This window comes from Coenobita brevimanus, chromosome 13 (assembly GCF_032717465.1).
Source record: "Coenobita brevimanus isolate Jiangsu-jjx chromosome 13, ASM3271746v2, whole genome shotgun sequence".
In the NCBI taxonomy this organism is placed as follows: Eukaryota; Metazoa; Arthropoda; class Malacostraca; order Decapoda; family Coenobitidae; genus Coenobita; species Coenobita brevimanus.
The window spans coordinates 57,287,768-57,296,166 of record NC_136966.1 but is presented as its reverse complement, the minus strand read 5'-3'; positions in this window follow the sequence as shown (position 1 = coordinate 57,296,166).

Sequence of the window (8,399 nt, the reverse complement as noted above, 5' to 3'; positions counted from 1 at the left end):
GGGGTAGAAGAGCAGCAGGAGGAGAGGAAAGGAAGGCGGGTAGAAGAGGAGAGGAAGGGGGGGTAAAAGACGAGGAGACGGGAGGGTAGAAGACGAGAAGGAGGGGTAGAAAAGAAGAGGGGTGGAATAGTAGAGGGTTAGAAGAGGAAGGGGGGGGTAGAATAGGAGGAGTAGAGGAAGGGGGAGGTAGAATAGGAGTAGAGAAACGGGGGGGGGGGCAGAATATGAGTAAAGAAACGGGGGGGGCAGAAGAGGAGTAGAGAAAGGGGGGGTTAGAAGAGGAGTTGGAGACAAAGGGGGGATAGAAGAGGAGGAAAAGTAGGAGGGGTAGAACAAGGAGGAGGTGAGGGAGGGGGAAAAGGAGGAGGGTATAAGAAAAGAAGAGGAAGGGGGGGTAAAAAGAAGAAAGAAGGGGTAGGAAAGGGGAGAGTATAAAAGGAGGAGAAGAACGGGGAGTAAAAAGAAGGGGTAGGAATGGGGAGAGTATAAAAGGAAGAGAGAACTGGGGGAGGAGGAGGAAGGAGGGGTAGAATAGGAGGAGATGAAGGGGGAAGAAGTAGAAGAGGAGAGGAAGGGGGAATGGTAGTAGAAAAGGACAGGAAGGGGGAAGGTATAAAAGGAAGGAGGGGGTAGAAGAGGAGACGATGGAGGAGATGTTGAGAAGTTAGGGGGGAGAATTAGAAGAGGAAAGGAGGAAGAGGAGATGAAGGGGGAGTAGAGAAGAGGGGAGAAGAAGAGGAGTGGAAGAGGAAGTAGAAAAGGAGAGGAAGGGGTACAGGATGAGGAAGACAAGTTGTAGGAGCAGAAGAATATAAAAAGAAAATGGTGGTGGTGGAAGGTAAGAGGTGAGGAAGGGGGGGGGGGAAGAGGAGTATTGGATAGGGAAGACAGGGTAGAAAAAGAGAGAGGGTGAAGAGGAGAAAGAGAATGAGAGGAGTAGGAGGAAGAGGAGAAAGGGGGGTGCAAAAGAAAAGGAAAGGATGGGAAAAAGAGGAAGAACAGGGGGGAAGGAAGATAGGAGAGGAGGAAGAGAGAGAGGAATGAAGACAGGGAAGGAAGTATGTACAGAGAAATGAAGGTGCAAGAGAAAAGGAGGAAGTGGTGAGGGAAGAGGGAGAAGGAGAGGAGAGGAAGATGACAAGGTGGAAAAGGGAAGGGAAGGGAAAAGAGGAAGGGGTGGAAGAGGAGGGAGGGGGGAAGACAGGGAGGAGAGAAAAATAGAGGAAATGGGAAAAGAAGAAAATGAAGAATAGGAGATGGAAAACATAAATAGTGGGGAAGACAAGGTGACAGGGAGGAAAAAAACAAAAAGGGGAAAAGAGTGAAGAGGATGAGAGATGGTATAAGAACAGAGGAAATGGGAGGAAGACTGAGAGGGAGCATAAGAGAAAGATGGAAGTTGGAGATAAAAAGGGAGATCAGAAGGAAGGAGGGGGTACAAGAGGAAGAGGGAAGTTAGAGACGAAAAGGGAAAGCAGAAGGAAGGAGGGGTACAAGAGGAAAAGAAGAGACAGATATGAGACAGAGTAGAAGAGGAAGAACAGAAGGAAGTAGAAAAGAAATGACAGGAAAAAAGACAGAGACAGGGGGAGGGGAAGAGTGAGAGGAGAGGGATGGGAGAAGGAGAAGGAAAGTTGGAGGAGTGGAAGAGGATGAAGAAAATGGGTTAGGTGGAAGAAGAGATGGAGAAAAAGATGAGAAAGAACAAGGGGAGGAAAATATGAAAAGAAGGAGTGGTAGAAGAGGGAAGGGAGAAAGCAAGGAGAAAGAGGGTAAAGACAGGAAGGGAAGGAGATGGAGGAAGAAGGTTTATATAATATTACAAGAGTGATAAACATGACACGCCAGGACAGGACAGAGGAAGGCAAGAACAGCAGAGATGGCAGGACACAACAGAGGAAGGCAAAAATAGCAGAACATGGCAGAGATAAGGCAAGAATGGCAGGGTACAGCAAGTGTGCAAGAGAGAATATGACTGGACAGAGGGATGGCAGGGCATAGCAAGGGTGCAGAAGAAGCAAGATAGCATGACAGGGTTGTCAGGATAGGACAGGACAGGGATAGCAGGGCATACCAAAGGTGCAGAAGACGCAAGAGATAGCATGACAGGGCTGTCAGGATACGACAGGACAGGGATGACAGGAACAACAGGGCATAATAAGGGTGCAGGGAAGGGCACGGCTGTGTACTGCAAGGGTACAGGGCAGGAAAGAGATGGTAGGAATAGTGGGGCACAGCAAAGGTGCAGGGGAGGGAAAGGCTATGTATTGCAAGGGTGCATAGGAGGGCATGGCTGTGTAATGTAAGGGTGCAGGGGAGGGCATGGCTGTGAATTGCAAGGGTGCATGGGAGGGAATGGCTGTGTAATGCAAGGATGCAGGGAAGGGAATGGCTGTGAACTGCAAGGGTGCATGGGAGGGCATGACTGAATTGCAAGGGTGCATGGGAGGGCATGGCTGAATTGCAAGGGTGCATGGGAGGGCATGGCTGAATTGCAAGGGTGCATGGGAGGGCACGGCTGTGAATTGCAAGGGTGCAGGGGAGGGCATGGCTGTGAATTGCAAGGGTGCAGGGGAGGGCATGGCTGTGAATTGCAAGGGTGCAGGGGAGAGAATGGCTGTGTATTGCAAGGGTGCAGGGCAGGTAAGTGATGGCAGGACAGGAGTGACAGACAGGGATGGGATGACAGGACAGGACAAGGATGACAGGAACAGCAGGGGACACCTGGCAGGGCATAGCAAGGGTGGGCTGCAGAGTGGTAACGTGAGAAGAAGGAAGATGAGAAAGGAAGAGAAGAGCATGGAGGAGGAGAAGAGGAGGCAGATGGAGGGAGGAAACCTAATACAATACTTAACTACATGAAATACTTAAATGCACAGAGAATAAACATTCAAATATTTTTCATTTGTAGTATAAAGCCAACAAGGGTTATCATTAAACTAAGCTTCAGAAACTGCTTGTCAGTCAAAAACAATAACAACTTACTAGCAAACCCCTTTCAGTAATTCCCCATTTAAGATACTTTCACTAAGCACAGTTTTTCTCTTAACCTGTCAGTCAAAAATACAAAGACTTTTCACACAATATGCTTCTTAATTAATCTCAAAGGTGTTCTGTGAAAGGTCAAGATTAATTCATCTAAAAATATTACTACTTTAGTCCTTCTTGCTAGGACCTGACCCTAACTTCACACAATGTTCACCCATCAGCAATTTATGGGATCTATATATCAATTATTAAATGAGGAATTACTTTTTGCTGGCATTATACACAAACAAAACTCACAATTTACATATATTCAGTTTGTAACAGTGTGGAAAACGTGCCAATAGACCCCAGATGATGTTTAAAGATATTTCAATCCTATGCATATATATATATATACTGAGGTGTACACGATGGGCCTGTAGAAATAGTTCAGTATTTTTATATCATTCGTATTGTATCACTTATGACGGCTCCAACATGCATTCATCGGCCTTGGTCACCTAATGGTGGCTATCTATGCTGCTCAATCTCTGGCAACCACCTTATGACCTCGCCCCGTGTCTTTTTAAGTCTACCTATCGCAACCCTACCCCCAAAAATCACACTTCCCACCTTCCACACCCAGTTGTTATAACAAAGTGGTGCTAGGCAGACACCTTCATGTGGTGGTACTGATATAACCAGGCCATGTCCAGTGAAAAGGGCCAGATGCTCACTCACTGACCATTTAAGCCTCTGGAATCCCTGACCACATATTTTTCCCTACCTAAGTGTTTCCAAGTTATCAAATCCATGACTTTCCTATTCCAGACTAACACCAATACAGTACCAGCTGGTGTTCTCAGTGCCAAAAATCCCTTGTGGCTAAACACACAGACACAGGACAACCAAGGGACTCTCAATCCAGAAAAACACGAACACGTAAACAACCACCACACCCCAACAGGATCTCCACACAAACTTATAAGGCTGCCTCCTCCCCCCCAGCCTCACTATGTACCTCTTCATAATAAGTTATTTTATTCTGACAGAACTGGACCAATCCTATGAAACAGTGAAATTTAGTAATGAGCTAGGAATGAGTCTCTTTGATTACTAGTTCAACTGACCCTCCAGTCTGCCCCTACTTTGTCAGAGGAAAGTAAAAGCATTATGGCCATTCAAACCACCAAGGAAGTTGTACCAGACCTATCACTTGACCTCTGACCCTAATTAATTTAAAAGTGACTTCCATCCAAATAAAACGTGCAACTATTTTTGTTTTATTTTTCCTTTTTTTTTTTTTTTTCTGTTAATTTATCCTGTACATACTCACTACCTAGCCACTACAGCCGTTCAAAGCCTTCAACACTACATGCACTGCCTCAACAACATCCCTCTTCCTCCTCTAATGAACACTATTTTCCTCCTCTTCCTCTAATCAACACTACACTTCCCTCTTCCTCCTCTACCCTTCACTTCCCTCTTCTTCCTATAGCCAGCACTACACTTCCCTCTTCGCCTATACCATTACCCAACACTACACTTCCCTCTTCCTCCTCTACCCAACAGTACACTTCTCTCTTCTTCCTATACATAACACCTCACAATTTTTTTTCCACCATACCTACCTACACGATCTCCATCCTAAGAGGCAGTGTGTTCTGTAAAGCATTTATTTATTTATTTATTTTTTATTTTTTATTTTTTTTCATACTGCTGAGTGACTAAAACTAGTATCTGTGCATACTACATGTTTTTTTTTTTTTTTTTTTTTTTAAATACCGCAAAGAACAAGGAACAGAAGCCCACATGATTGATCCCTCCAAGAAAAAAATAAAAGAGCCAAATTCAAGATCCATTCATTTTGAGCTGCCTGAACAAACTGCCTTAAAACTGATGATTTAGGGTGATAATTTCTGGGGCACCAAGCTTGTAATATTGTAAACAGCTTTATATCATTCACACTAATACACTTTATGATGCAATAATCTCGTAAAAGCCTCACCTTCCATTTTTGCAGTGGCATATATATCTTCCAGTAAATGGTAACCAGTCTTTCTAAACAGTATAATTTCTCTGTACTGATAAACATCTGATATGGCATCGCAAATGTGTAAATACTGAGAAATGTGATATTGCCACAAGCTGGTCCTGGCAGAGCTCTTTCAGTGGCATGTTTTGTGAATCAGGTTTCTGAATTACAAACTTGGTCTTATGATTCAATTATTATGTGGCATTCAATGTCAAGGCAATTTGTGAGCACTAACTCCAGGTCTATATAAATCCATTCTGTCACTTTTTATTACTTTTCTTTCCTTTTCAGGTGGCTTTACATTAAGTGACAAGCCTAAAGGTTTCTTGTAAGCCAGGAAACATTTTACAACGCTGAGTGGTTACCATATAACCCAACCATACGTGTTCCCTGCATGTGAACAAGTTCTCGGCAGGGGGTTAGTGCCCCTCTCCGTAACATAACCAACTCAAAGACAAATGACCACACCTTATAGGATCATGGTGTCTGGCTATAGACAGACTATGTACACAAAATATCAGCTGTGGTAAGAACTGTCTCCCTATACTGAGAGACAGTAATCGAATGTAATACTGTTCTTGTACGGTAACACTAAAGAGAATGGGGTGAAATCATGTATATCAACCCTCCTGAGATATCACTTGTTACATTCAGAATTTTGGCAACACTGACCCCCTCCTGCACAGATACTTGTTTTAGCTACTGTATACACTCACTACCCAGCACCTACACCCATTCAAAACCTACACTAGTGCTTCAAAAACATCTATTCTCATCCTACACCAAGCACTAAATTTCACAATGATAATTATTATATTTGATTCATTCTTTTTCCTTCCCCCTAAAACAGACCCCATTCAGAAGGAACTGTGCTGTGAAAATGTATGGAATTTCACAGCACAGGTCATCGGCTCCGACCACCTGCACTATTTGCAGTCTGCCAATGGCTGTGGCCGTCAACCTTATTCTTCTTCTTTTCCAGTACTTTATATTTATTATTTCAGACTACATTTTTTTTTTTAATACAGTACTTTATTATTTCAGACTGTATATAGCTACTACCTATGCACACATGGCCACTACAGCCATCCAAAAATCTCTAAACACGACCCTTCAAAAACCATCACCAGTACACTAGTCCTGCATGAGACAGCCCTAGCATGTATTCAATATGCACAGTGGGTGTTAGCACCGAAGTGGTGACATGTAGAGGTGTATGATATGTAAGAGAATTACTGGGCCTTGGCAGCAGGCTGTGACGCCTGTGCCCAGTGTTGCACACACAAAAAATGCATAAAACCCTTCAGAAACAACCCTACCCAGAGAAACATGAAAACACCTATTCTCTCTCCCCCTCTCTTTAACTTGGTCTAAAAATGCCATGTGCTCTCTCATGGATGCTGAGTTGTAATATAGTATATAAACACTATAATGTGATGCTTGTTAACTTACACTACACAGAGTGCTTCAAAAACATCTGTTCTCATCCTATACACAACACTAAATTTCACAAGGATACATTTTTTTTTTTTCCTCCCTAAAACAGCCCCCATTCCAATGGAACTGTGCTGTGAAGAGCATATGGAATTTCACAGTACAGGTCACCGGCTCTGACCATCTGCAACACCAGTAGCATAAATGCAATCCGCCAGTGGCTGTGGCCGTCAACCACTTTTTTTTTTTTATATATATAACTTTATTTCTACTACAGTATTTCAGATGGTACATAGCTACCACCTAAATATACATGGCCACTACACAACAGAAGCCTTCAAAAACCATCAACAGACACCCATCCCTCAGACACAACCCTACCCAGAGAAACACAGTTACACCTATACTCATCTCTCTCTACTCTAACTTGGTCTAAAAATGGCTTATGCTCTCTCATGAATGCCGAGTTATGAAAATAAACATGCATTAAAATATGATGCCTGTCACAATGAAAAGCTATTTAAAGAATGTAGCTCTATTTTGTTTCTGCCAGTGTGAAATGTTTAAAAAAAAGGTGCAAAAACATGAACATTTGTGCCAAGTTAGAGTGAAATGAATATACCAGACCAACACAGCAATCATTCTTTACTTCAGTGCCAACACAATATATACAACTCACAAACAATACACTATGCCCACAGTAAAATGCCTCCTGCCACACCACACCACACTCACATTTACCACAGTGTAATGCCTCCTCCCACACCGCAGAACACTCACCACACACACTATCACAAAACACCACATGTACCACAGTGTAAGTCCTCCTCCCACACCAAACCACACTCCCCACACAACCACAAGAGACAATCCTTCAACATTTATCTTTGGGACTGCCAAGATTTCTGTAGTCAGTCAAAAGGGATTTCAAGGCAAGATTTACTAATACATAGCATAGCATATATTAATCAAAACAGCATAATCTTGGTCTAACAGGTTTATCATCTATTGACAAAGAAATTAAATTTACCATGAGAATTTGTCTGCTTGAAGGGAAGGTGATGGGGCAGGGGGGGAGACTATCAATACAGGTGATGGGAGGGTCGGAGGCCTGTAATGATTTTTAGCACTATGACAAGAGGGTCTCTCTCTCTCTCCTGATAGAAATATTTGAGGTGGGAGCAAAGAACTGAGAATGAACAAGCATTAAGGGGGGGGAACTATCAGTATCATGCCTAGTGAAGTGGACATCATCATCATCATCATCGTAACCAATTATTTTTCAATCATCGTAACCATTTTTCGTTTTCTTTTTCAAGCAGTCATTACCACCTCATTTTTTTTTTACCCAAATGGAAGACATGTATTGGACCAATAAAGCAAGAGGAAACCCAATAGAGAAACCAGCCAACTGCAAGCCCAATGAAATTACTCATTCACTCACCAATCAAATCACTGAATCTTTACACACACACACACACACAAAACCATGGGAACATCACACATCCTTGCTCATTCCAACACCAGTATTAAATCACTGTCGTTTACGTATTTCTCTCTCTCTCTAAAGAATCATAAATCACCAAAACCCAGCCCAACATCACAAACACTCAAAAGATACACAAAGAAAACGCAACAAGGTAGGAGAAACACCTACAGCATAGCCTAAGAATAAGCATCTATCTATATATCTCTGTATAGCATAATGATAGTAGTTCTTAAAACGTATAAACAATTGGCTGTGATGTTGGAGACCTTGCAACTTTATACATCATACTTTGCCTAATATTGCATACACCTGACAGTCAGATTAGTTCTTGTACATGCTTAGGAAATTATGGCAAATGACTGTGTGGTCTGAAGCGGTATATCAAAATTGTTCAGTTCATTGGCCACCTTACGATCTCTCCATATCTATCTATCTATAGCCCAACGCCCTAATCCATTAGTTACAATATTTCAA